Below are 13,711 nucleotides of genomic sequence, written 5' to 3' on the forward strand. Positions count from 1 at the left end.
ATTTTTATCACTATGATTACTTCACTACCTGTAATCAAAACTATAATTTCGAAAGACGTTATTCAACTCGCTTGTCTTCCTACGTTTACGATGTTATATTTAAGTGATTACCAAAGAGTAGTACTTCGAAATCATTGCTTTAGTCTGCGGACTACATTTTCTCCGATATATATGCTTATATTAGTAACTTTTATAGCACGATACAATTGCTTCACGAGAGTTCTTACAACTCTACCTGCTCTTGAGATTTTCCAATTACTTTAGAAAAAAGAATTTGCTCAATGTCTTTAGTTTCTGAATGAATAATTATGTTCTTTTCTAGTGTATAGATATAAATATAACATAAATAATTTTCATCTCCATGCTATGAAATATTCAGTATCAAATCAAATCTATAACTTTTCCCGCTGATAATGAAGATCCCTTTAGGTTGTTAAAATCTCACATTGATATCTGTCTCGCATATTTTGTCCACATTTCAAGTAAACCAGCGGCCTAATCAGGAAAAATTGAAGTTTGTGATGTAAATTGGAGCATTCATTTCAAATAATAAATTACCCTCTTCTGGCAACCTAGTTGAGTGTTGATGATAGAAAAGTTAGCTACACGACTAGACTTTGGAACTTCTTTGAAAAATTCAATGCAAATGAATTAAAAACGAGCCAGATGAATATACGAATTCGCAGAGAGATACATCCATTTGAAAACAGACTAATTAAAATTAGAATAAATATTATTTCCAAGTAAACTGAATATTCTATTTGCTATCATAATTGGAAAGTACGCTCTACCAACCCTTCTTTTAATTGCAATCGATTCTTATTAACCCAGTGTAACATCCAGATATCTATCCAGGTTTAGCTCTAATTAAAAGGGAAAGTTGCATCGGAGTTCCGGAAATGTCGTTTCTTGTTTTCAATTAATATATATCGGTGTTACCTTTTCGATTCTCTGTTTTCTCTGAATACTCATATCAAAGAAGCCACGTTAAATTGTGAAAGAGATTTAGCGAGATGAAACTAAGTGGCGCAGTCAATGGTTTAATCGATATAAGCGAGGACTCAAAAAAAATTATTAGTTGATAGAATGTTCAATAAATTCTTTTACTATGTGAAAAATAAGTTCTCGTATCGAATAAACAAACCATTGTTCACGAAAATGGGATATAAAAAATAGAAAGTGATATTCAAATACAGAGTAAAGCATAAAAACAGATTCCAGGTTACTTTGTTTTTTTTATGAAATAATATATTAGCTCTACAAATTTTATTACACCAAGTAAACAAACAACAAATCTATCGTATAACCACTTTGAAGCTGTAACCTTTGCTGCAAGGCCGCAGACTTGAATTTACTCGGCAAATAAAGTTTAATTACCTTAAAACTAAATTAAAGTTTGGCGATTTGATCTCAACTACACAGATAGGGTAATAAAATAGACGATTTGTACAAACTTTTCCCTTGTAGCGAGTAGGATGATGCAAGCAGGTTCGGCGGCAAATTCCTAAATGAACAAAAATTTATGGATGAGGAAATTAATGAACATTATATAATTGTAAATAAAACATAATAAACTATAGGAATTGCGCTTATAGAACAAAAAATACTCCCAGTACCAAAACCCGACACAAATTATAGTTAATTCGACGTTGTGTTATATTAGTACATTGATTGGGAGTAAGAAATACTAGTGTTCAAATATTATAATAACTTGTTAAGTACCTATTTATGTTTCAACTGGTTGATTCTATCAATTCCTGATTTCCAGTTGACTTGACCAGGTTTATGATGACAACTTGGAAGGCTATTGAAATACGTTTCCACGGCTGCTATTATCTTTTCGTCTGATGTGAATAATTTTCCAAGAATGAACTTTTTGAGACATGAGGAAAACCAAATGTCAGAAGTAGCCTTATCTGGCAACAATTTATTTTTCAATTCACTATTCGCGATTGTTCCTTGAATTTCAAAAAAAATTTAATTTTTGTTAAATCCAAATACTCTGTGCTTACTTTTTCACCAAGATAATCCATAAACCAAATATCTTTTCCATCTATTCCAAAGAAATTGATATCTTTATCATGATTTGGAGTCGGAGTAATTATTGCAGTTTGAACCGTCTTATCTATAGTTCACTACCGTTTTTTTTATTTTATACAGATCATTCTCTATTCCGTGACTATCCCAAGAATATTGCTCATATTGTCTAACGGGATGCCTAAAGCTTATATTGGATATATTTCGGTGAATGGAGGGTTTTTCATTCATATTCTATATTATTGCTATACTTTCTGACGTTATTGAACTTTTAAAACATCCTTTGGGTGGATAATCTTTGTGACTTTTCAATGAATTCAATTGTTCATATTAAATAAAAAGCCTAATACAATTATAAGGATTGTCTGTGAATTTGTATTGTTATTATACCGTCCAAAGGTAACGACAACAACGTCAATAAAGGGGAGTTGCATCCCCTTCTTATATATAGCGTGGTAGTAGACGAATCTTAAACGGACTGACTGACTCTGTCATGCCGACGATAAAGTCATCCATGCAAAGGGAACTTCGAAAATGCACTCCATGAATTAGTTCTAAGATGACTCGTCTATAAAGAAGGTGGTATCGATCGGTGGGAATATCTACCAGAACTAAACAAACTCAAGCTCAGAAATTTAGACGAGGAACCTATTAAGTACAGAACATATAGGAAATAACTCGGACTCACTCTAGATAGTTAACTTTTCACAAACAATCATGAGGAGATAACCGTTAACCTCTGATGGTTTGCAGAAGCTTCGCAGGAAATAATAGGCGTTGTAACCTAAAGATTCTGCTGGCTGCACTAGAAGTGATCATAAATATCCCTCCTTTCCACCGATCTCCAGTGGAAAGCGTCGCAGGGAAATCTTCACTCCGAATGTTTAGAGAATTCATCGGAGATAGTTTATCTTTAAGGAAAAATTTTCTTTGAAACTAAGATCTAAAATTACATGAGATGAAAACAGCATGTTATAAATAAACATTAACAGGAATGTACAGACCCAGAACTCAACACCAAGTATTTTTCAAGCAGAAATACTTACATTAAAAAAAATGAGTTCCTTGCAATTTGGAGATTGGATGGATAGGAGATTATCACAACTAAGCATTAATTGGGGCTCTGAGCTCCAATATCATGAGAACAGCAGATAAAGTTATAAAAGTAGAGGCGGATGAATCCTTTGTACAAGACGAACTTTTTTGAGAAATCGGCTATAGGGCAATAAATGAAATAATAAAAAAGAATTGGATTTGTTTGAAAAAAACACTTTTTTTGCTTACAAAAAAGAATAACTGGATCCACATGAATTATAGGAAAGTGAGGCAGTTAGATGATAGTTTCTTGAAAAATGTGAGATATATATGACGTTTTGGTTGACAATATTTCTTATTGATGTTATTGTCAACTAGCTATTACACTGTACCAATATAATTACATTGCAAGAAACATGTTCTGATTACCAATTTATCGTCTTCTAAAATGAAAAGAGAGAAATACTTTATTGTCAAGAAATTGTTGCAGTTTGTAGACAAAACCTTGTAAAAACTCAAAAACAAACATTAAAATATATAACTGAATAATGATACAAATAAAATGAAATTTAAATTTACAGAAGAAACCCAAAATGAGTAACAAAATTATTGGTAATGGAAATAGATACGTATATAAGTCGTGTACAAGTCCATAGCAAAAATTAAACCAGTATGCAGCATACCCGGAATTAACTATTATTATTAGAAGGCGTTTACAGTGTAGAAAGCACTTTCCAGTAAATATGCCCTCAAATTATTTCTGAACGCGGAAAAAGATGATATTGATTTAATTTCAATTGGCAAGTAATTGTGCATTTTTTGCATTGTATAATATTGAGCATTTGACTAATTCTGAACGTAGAGTAGGTAGGTGCTCCACGCTCCTAAGTGGATAGCCTTGCAACGTCCTTTCTGAATTTGGAGAATAGTGCTTACGAATTAGGCAAACGGAATCAAAGATGAATAAGGTAGTTCAGAAAAACTTTATATGAATAATGTTCAGCTGCACTGCTTTCAAACCTACACGTTTAATATAAGAAGAGATCTGAAGTTTCAATCAAATTGATTTTTTTTTCACTTTCACTCACCTATATATAAAACTTTGACTTCTCTAATTATTCTAGCTGGCCGGAGAATGAAGGTACACTATGTCATGCAAATATCATGTGATTAATATAAAATCTAGAAAACCGGACCTGTTTTCTTTGAAACAACAGTGTACGATGTGTGGTTAGTCTCGGTGGCTGGTTAGCTTATATGTGCTTAGGTCAGTTGAAGTGATTAATTTGTTTGAAGAACAGCGTTAACTCTAAATGTCCATGTTTTTATGAGGAGATAAATGTGTTACTGACTTTGCAAACAAACTGATGTAATTTTCAGTAAATGCTCACTATAAATGAAGCTTATGAGAAGTGTAGTATTCTGCTTTGTGTATCAAATATGTACCTGTATCATTCATCAATAGGTTACTATTATTGAGGTTCGTAAGCTAATATGGACCAATTCCAATTAATATAAAGGTTTTTTAAGACAAAATAGCAAGTATTTATTCATTTTCTAATTTCAAGTTGATATTTTTTCATTTCAAAATATCTGCATCTGGCAATTTCGTTGCCTTATTATCGTAATAATTATTAGAATCATCAGAAGTAAACATGCTCGAAGATTGTTTTATGACTTTAATCAAATACAAATCATTTACAGACTTCCCTAATAGATTTCTTGAAATTAAGTTAGTTTTTGGAAAAAAATTCCGTGGGTTTGATTCTCATTCCGGGTCATGCGAATTATTTTTCCTTTACATAAAATCACTCTATCTTCCATTTACTCATTTGCCTAGCTTGCTCAAAATGGAGATTCTACTCGTAATTTTAATTTAAGAATATTATAAAAAGCACCAAAACACTTTTATAGTAGTAACAATGAATTTCTCAGTATGCCAAAAATTATTTTTCACTTTTCAGCTTTTTACGCCTAAAATCTTTTTTTTTGTTTTTTCATACTATAATTCATATTTAACTTGATATAACTCTCTAATAGCGTGTTCCTCAATGTTTCTAAACATTTTATACTACGATGGCGTTTTTTTTTCAACCTCCGAATCAAAAGATTGGTAAACTTACGGTTACTTTGGACATAATAACCGAGATTAAGACATTTGTCATGTCTGTGGACAATCTTTTCAAAACTATCTTCAAAAAAAGTTGCCGCCTATGTACCCCAACCGTTCAGGAACAAAACTGTCCAAAACAGACCTTGAAACTTCTGGAAATTCCGTAGACAAAGCAGTAATGGTGAATGAAACTCAACCTAACCATTCTTGCAACTCGTTGAACCAGGTCATCTGAAACGACAGATTTGTGTACTTGGCACCCTTCATCATGCACATCATTACGGCCATCTTTAAACTCTCGACACCATTCACACAGAACATCATCACTCATGAAAGTTTTTCATACACACGACTCATTCTCCAATGGATTTCTGCCGCACTATGGCTTTCAGACTGTAGAAAACTAATCATACTTTGCAATTCACACTTGGCGGGAGCATCAATAACAGCGGAGATGTTTACGTGGGTGTTGCCTGAATGTCAATAATGGCGGAGTGTGTAGTGCGAGAGCTTCTCAGTAGCCTACAGCGTATGCCCGCTTTCTTCTGTCCGCGTAGCGTGTGAACGAAGCGATCGGAGGCTGACAAAAAATGGCCCTCGTTTAATACATCGTGGGCATCCCAGAGCTCCGTAGCTTTCCTCAAGTATGAAATGACCGTAGAAATATATCGATGCTACCTAAGCCTTGACTGGAGCTAGACGATAATACCTTTCGGTTACAGTTATGTGAAGCAATTACCAATGAAATGGATTGAACAATACATTTATGAATGTATTGTTCAATCCATTTCAATGGTGTTTTTCAATAAAACACATCATAAATGATTGATTGAACGTTTGAAGGTTTAGTGGTATAGTTAGAGAAATAATAATTGGTTCCTTTTTATGAATGACACATTAAATGATGATGGATATACACGAAATCAAATATCACCTGAATCATTCTGTTGACTCTCCAATCATATAACTCATTTACAGTTATTAGGGGAAATTTGGTTTTAACACTATGATACTCATTATACTGCTAGGGCTAGACAATTCCTGAGCACAGTATTTCCGCAGAAATTGGTGGGCCAAAAAGGTCATATTGAGTAGCTAACAAGTCACCACATTAATCTCATCTGAATATTCCACATTCCCATTGAATTTAATGTTGTTAGAGCGTAGTCCGTAAGTCAAATAGTATAAACCTGGTATCAATAAAATCAGCAATATCATATCTACTCGATATAACGAGTTGCTTTAGTGAGGCTTAGTGTATGTCTCCATAGCATAAATTTGTTTAATCTGAAGGTGACAGATGTTTATGTACTTTTAAAGGTCTTTGCAGTATATTAGCATACTTTGAAGTATTTCAGGATTGATTCAGTATGGGATTAACTAAACACTTCAATCGAGAGCGACCTTACTTGGTTCTACTCAACCCACTTTTCTTTTCGACGTTATCCTCTCAATTCATTCAAGGCCTGCCACTTTTTCTTTGCTCTTCATGACCTCATCGTGGATAACGTGATTCCAGCATTGTATTAACAAGACCAAACATAAAGAATCGTATTTTTTCAGCATGCGTTTGGATCAGTTTTATCAAAGGTCTGATAGTCCGATTAGGAGCATTAACAAAGTTTCCACAGTTGAAATGGATTAAGATGTTGCTTCGTAAAATTTAATTCAGCAAGATTCAGCTCTTTCGATTTTCGTTTTCTTTTTTTTTATAATGATTTTATATAAAAAGAATGATGAAGTTTTCTGGTAGCGTAAACATTGTAAACATCTTAGCGTTCGTTTTCCATTTTGGAATCAATCGTATCAGACGATTGACTGAAGAAACGAACAACCCAGCGAAGCTCATCTCTGACTTATAGCCCCGTGCACCACATTCCAGTAATTATATGGAACTGCAGGTTAAAAGAAATGAAGTCTAAGAGATAATTAGATTACCGTCCTGCAGAGTTTGTGGCTTTAGTGTAAGAAGTCGGTATCAGAATGATGTTAATAGCTACCATAACTAGAGTTAGTCATAGGGGAAGTCTATACTACATAGGACAAGGAAATCGATGGATAAAAAAGTAATCGGGTGTTCTATCTTTGTATACGCTTTCATTTTATTTATTTACATAAAATATACTAGCAAAATATTAATCGAAGGAGTTTGTTACAATGAGTTATTTTTGTTGTGATAAGACAAAATACGATTATAGTTGTATCTCTATCTCGGTTTGCTGGACATCTAGACAATTAAGTCAATTTTTCCTCAAATAAGTTTGTTTATATATTATTGAAACGTATAAATAACTTCAGGACGATGAGACTTATATTTTAGTTTTAACCTTATGTTAGCTTTATTCCATTTATATTCCTCAAACACGATCACTTCGCTGTAGACATTTTGAAAGCAGAGAAAACAAAAGAACGGAAAAGGATGTACAAGTCATTACAGTCGAACATTTTTCTTAGTTACCGAATAAGAGAATTTCAACCACGTTGCTATGTTTTCTTTGACACTGACGAAGTGGTATACATGCTTTTTGTTGTCTTCGAATAGATGTGACATCGTGTAAGGAGTTTCTTGGAATAATTTTTTTTTCAAATTGAAGTAGAAAAAATATTACTTGTAATGATCAACAACAAAACATTCCTGTAATGTTTATTTTCTACTACATTAAATTTAATGAGTTGCTGCAAACGTTGTATTTAAAAAAGCTTTTCAGATTTGCAAAGATTTGTAATGTTTCAAGTATAATATCTAAGAGCGGCATTTAGTCTCGTTGCCTGGTAAGTTACCTTGTGAAGAGTCAAATAATCAACGGAAGTGAGGAGAGTAGTAGACATTTTTGGAAAAATCTAGAAATCTAAAATTACAACCTCACAGCTGCAAGGTATACGTTGACAGCGGTTTCACGATCTAATTGTACATTAATTTTTTTCCATTTGGAAATCTGGCAGTACCAATTTAATAACTAGCATTTTCAATACTTATTTGTTAAAAGTTTTGGTCTTTGAAATAATTCTCATTCTTAAGTTCGATATCAAGATTAACATCCCAATATTTTATTGCTTGTTTTATTAGAGACAATTTTGAGTTATGTCATTTTTTAATCAACTATCTCTGTACTACACTACATTTAAAACTTCTGCGTCTTCAGTAAATATGATTAATATTGTTTACCTTTTACAGAAGTTATAGTATTGGAACAATAACACTGTTTTGTGGGGCTCCTGCGTTTACTGGTAGTTGATCACATAACGCTGAAAGTTCGCTGGTATAGCTTGTCTGCAGTATTTCAGTCAGTTGCAGGAGAAATATTTCCTTCAACTTATGTTATTTTCATATCTGTGACAAATTTATCCTTCTTCCAATAATTTCCCTGCTTCAGTTGTTACACAAAGTTATGATATTTGGTAGAATGCTAGGTTTCTCAACATAGTTACTTTAAAGTAGTTACAATGAAGTAGAAGGAGAGCAACCAAATAATTTTTCTACAGACTTGAACATATTTGTAGAATTAGAAATTTTATAATTTTCTAAAAATTAACAAAAAAGACTACTGAGATATCTCAGTAGGGCTGAGGCAGGCAAAACCACTGCTGGAAAAAGCGAACCTCTACAAATCCCACATTACCGTTATAAAGTTTTTTAATGGTGAACGTACTTATAAGGTGTAATCATAAGAGTGCTTTTTGAAAACATTCATCTGTAATGATTTTCAACCTCGATTAAACCAATAATAGTGCTCCGATCAACTCGCTGCGACTTTTGATGATGAAGCATCATCTCGAGCAACCGTGTTTTGCTGATTCTTCGAATACAATCGTGGTTGCACTTTGCTACAGGATGAATTTCGTGAAATAGTTCAAAATCGGCTGTTGTGTCGATGCTGTACGTAAACAAATATTGCCAGATCGTCATGTGACATACCGTAAGATTGAGGCATATTTTGGCATAAGCTTAATATTACATGAATACTTGGCTGTCAACCAGATTTGTCCGTGTTGAATACCATATCGGGTATGGGTCTATCTTGAACATGTCGCCACCATTCCATCAGAGCAGAGTAGGTTTTTGAACCTACAACAAACAACAAACCAAACATCAACCGTAAATTTCTTGCTTGGCATTTAATATCTTCTTATTTTCGGAGATCAATAATAAAGGTCAACGTTTTTCTACATCTGAAGAAGCGGTTGATGCGTTCTTATCACATGTTTTGGAGGTACCTTGACATGAATAGAAAAATGCGTCGACAATTGGCTCAAACGCATGCAAAAGGGTATCTTAATCAAGACTATTATGTAGAACAATAAACACATATCCAGTTATATACATTTGTTTTTATTTGTCTATCTTAACAATTAAGTAGCAATCCTTGTAATAGAAAAGAAGAAATCATTTTACCCAAATGGATACCTCAAGAATCTAAATTGGCCCAGAAAGACAACTACAGATTCTATGGTCTAGAGCATCTATCAAGATTCTATTTAGGCGCTAGAGCAAGAAAATTTATCCAAACTGTAATAAAAAACGTCATGACATTTATCAAACGATAACACTTGAACTGATGTGTCCTCGGATAAAAAAGATCTATTAGATCTCATTCATACAACACACAAAGGAGTTTCCACCTTGGAAATCTTGATTATCTTCACAGTGTACCTAAACATTTTTGTTTTGATGTTACATCTAAATTCAACAGAATTCAATCCATTTGGTTTTTTCTTCAAGAAATATTACTTTTGTACTTTGAGAGAACATAATCATTTTGCATAGAAAAAATTTGTATAATTATCATTATTTATAACGACGTTCTACTAATATTGGAACTGATAGATTGGAAGAAGTTGGTTAAAGTGCTGAAAGTTCCATAAATATTTTTCCTGATTCACAGGATTTACATAAAACCGGGACCAAAAATTATGTGTTGTTTTTTTCGATTCATATATTTTACTTAGTTATCTCTTATATTCATCGTATAAATTCAAGAGAACGATGACATGCTCATTTTTTAGAAAAAATTCTCAGCTACGTTTTGATAAATTGCCAACAATATCATATAAAGAATATATGTTATTTGAGCGTGAATAAGAAATAGTTTTTTCTCTCTCGAATACCAAATTTACATCTCGAGCAGTAAGATTAAAAAATATCTCCAGAATAAGTAGCTGGAGAAAGATCGATTTTTAGATTTTGTTGCGGATTTTCATCATTTTTCATAGTGTCATCTCCAGATGATTATTTTTTGTCTTTCTATCATTGCTGAATTCTTGTTATGTTCATAAAATGAGAATAAATGAGATAAATGTTTGACGTGAAATCACTTTGTTCCTAAACCTTTCCAATTAGAAATTTTTCATGCAAAAACTATAAGGTTGGTTGTTTTTTTAGAGAAAACGATATTTTTTCCTAATAATTGGAAACTTGGGATTCTAGTGGAATCACCACTTGAAAATCTTGAGTTCTAGTGCAGAATAATGGGCTTTATTCCTCCGTTCGTTAAAAAACGATTGAAAGTGCATTGAGCAACGTGGTGATTACAGAATTATTTTACAAGCAGGCAAGATATATTGATAATAATTTTTATTTATCTTAGTCTTTTCCTGAAAATTTACCCCGGTGCGTATGTGTGGGGGTGGAAATCACCTCAACAAAATTTTAACCATGAATTCCTCAGTGGTGTCTGCATTTATGTCCCTCTTTCTGTTCAACAACAGTTGCTGTTTCGATATGAGAGTGTTTGTATCTTAGTAACATGCAATAAAGGGCTTGGTGATAATAACCCCAACACATAACTTGTGTTATATTTTTAGAGTTAGTAGTGCTTTTAACAAGGTAAGTTATTTTCTTTTTTACATTATTTTCATTTTCACTTTTTGTCTATTTTTATTGTATTTGTGGGATGCGTTACAAAGTGGTGAGGAACCTGTTGACTCCAGTTATTTTGGAGAGGAAAAATTTGTACACTGCAGTCCACGTGAATCTGAGTCTGGGCAAGAAGATAGAGTAGAAGCAAAAATGGAAACAGCTTCTCTAGCTGAATATGTAGCTACGGTCGAAAGTTATGATCCATCAGTTAGGATAGAAAATGGATACATACTCAATGCCTGAATATTCCAATTTGTTACATTATAGACAATATTCACTCCGAATAAGAAGGCAGTTCTTATGCAACTGGAGGTGACGAAATTCGACAATCATATTTAGGAGGAGATGAAAAAATTAATATTGTTCTACTCCTTCTCTAAGAACAAGGGCTGAAGATATAAGTAGAATCCATCTACCTTGTATTTGCGAGAAACTCTGAAATACAAAACAAAGCCTACTGATTCAGTCGAAATACGTGCTGTATTGGATTATCTGTATTTGTCTAGGGTGCATAAGAAAATCTAACTTATTCTAGAAGATTTATAGAAAACCAAATGGTCTAGGCATGGAAATATCTAGAATGGCAATGAATCTATAGAAATTTTATTAGCCTGCCTTAGATTCATTACTGTCAAGAACAGAGAACTAAGAAACTAAACAATGTTTTTCAATAATTGAATTATGTAATGACATATATACCAAGTGAGCTGTCTGCAACGCGAGGGTGAATTACCAAATTCAGTTTAAACACAATTAGTACAAGGCAGGTATCATCTCGACGAGATAATATACGACTAAGTAATGAGCTCAAAACGGGGATCAAAAATTTTAATGGGGAATCTAAAGAAAATGGAAATAATTAAAAATTGGAAAACGTTATAATCTTATTGCAAAGTTGCCTCGAAAATAAGCTTTTTTATATAAAAAATTTTCACGATACAGTCTAGAAATAATTTTCAGTTATCTGGCAACTAAGTTACCTAAGACTGAAACCAAGAAGTTGCTTGACAACAAATCACGTAAAAAATCATTTAATTTATTTTTCAATCAAACGTGACTAAGCGGAACTGAGCTAGGAGTGAATTTTGGGATCGGTACATTGCTCCTTGAAGCTTTTTGAAGAACTGTTAATATCAATATTTCCCAAAACAATATCTTGCTGATTCAAAGGCGCCACCGCTACTGGTAAGTCTGCATTGTAAGGGACAGGCCTTACGGAAAATTGCAAATTTGGATATTTGATCTTATGCTTTTCTTTTTTGTACTAACCTAAGTCTTTGTCATTCCAAAATAGCATTAAAATGTGAACCAATTTTATGCTACTGCTGACGAAGTACAAATGGGGAGCATACTGTTTGACTTAATCTCTGAATACATCACCAAAATACATGAAATAAGCCTTTTCCATATTTTTAGAGAAAGATCCGTCTCGTGACTTCACCATACCTTTCGCAAAAATGAATTTCAATAATTGCCATTTTTTTCGTTTCTTGACATCACGGATCCATTCACTTAGGGACTCGAATCTAAACTAAATAAAATCTAAAATATATTCTCTCTTATTTGAGAGAGAAATTATAAGAATTATTATTCGAACTTTGTTACAAAAATCGCGTAGGTTAGTGAGAACACAAGTTCTGAATGAAATTTGAATTCGAGAGAGAAGCGTTCTAATTTTTCATTGTTAACAAATAACACCCTACTTTTTCTTGACAGCAGTAAATTTGAAATAACCTATTTAAAAGGGAATCACTTGGAAACATGGTTCTCGCAAGTAATATGAAAAATAGGTGGTTTCAATTTTGATATGAGAGAAGTACTAATAAAAATGTAATAGGGTAGGATGATCGATGTTTCTATTATCTCAACGGAATTTCATATTTCATGGTAGATGTTAGAAATATGTAAATTTCAAGAAAAACTGAGGGTTTCGCTAATAACTTTTCAGCCTCGTATTATATAATTTTTATAGTATGAGATCTCAACAATGAGTTGGTGACTTTATAAATCAAACAAAACTTCATGATTAAAAATGATTTCATTTGTCGATCTTTGCCTTTCAACTATCTACACTTTGTCCTTTAGTTTGTATTCCACCTAAAAAATAAGATTAGCTCGTCATCCGAATAGGTATTTGTTGACAATATCATTCCATAGGTTCAATCAAATAATTTTGCAGCGTGCTGCATATTTGAGTTTGAGAGCAAAAAATTGTCACACAGTACTAAATCTGGAGAATGGTTCAGTTTTTTGCCATAGTAACTAGACATTGTTCCAAGGCAAAAGAAATCTTTTCATTGCTAAATTCGGTCAATTGTCAATTATCTCAAATTCGTTTGAAGATTGTTGATGTTGATTGAACCACGTAATTTTGAGAAAAACGGTTAGATCATTCAAAATAAAAACCATTTACCTATGTAAGATGTCTTTATCGTTCACAATGTCGATCTCGTGAATTCGTTCAATTATTTCGTACGTAGATATTAATTATTGGTGATTGTACTACCACTACTAAATTACTTAAATCAGTTTTCTTTATTGAATTTGGTAACGCTCCGCCTTTGATTGACTGATGATCATTTCAAAAAAGTGTACTTTTTTCTCATGTGATAATTCGTTATCAATTTAAGTAAAACACAAACTCAAGAGCTCAGCTTGTTGACCTGCAA

The 13,711-nt window shown here is 32.8% G+C and overlaps 1 protein-coding gene across 2 annotated transcripts in view; it reads right to left on the bottom strand.

Annotated features, from left to right (window-relative positions):
* The window catches only part of LOC130444154 (uncharacterized), a 336,958-nt gene that overhangs the window by 19,485 nt on the left and 303,762 nt on the right, over nt 1–13,711 (bottom strand). The window lies entirely within an intron of this gene.

The sequence above is a fragment of the Diorhabda sublineata genome, chromosome 5 (assembly GCF_026230105.1).
Source record: "Diorhabda sublineata isolate icDioSubl1.1 chromosome 5, icDioSubl1.1, whole genome shotgun sequence".
Lineage (NCBI taxonomy): Eukaryota > Metazoa > Arthropoda > Insecta > Coleoptera > Chrysomelidae > Diorhabda > Diorhabda sublineata.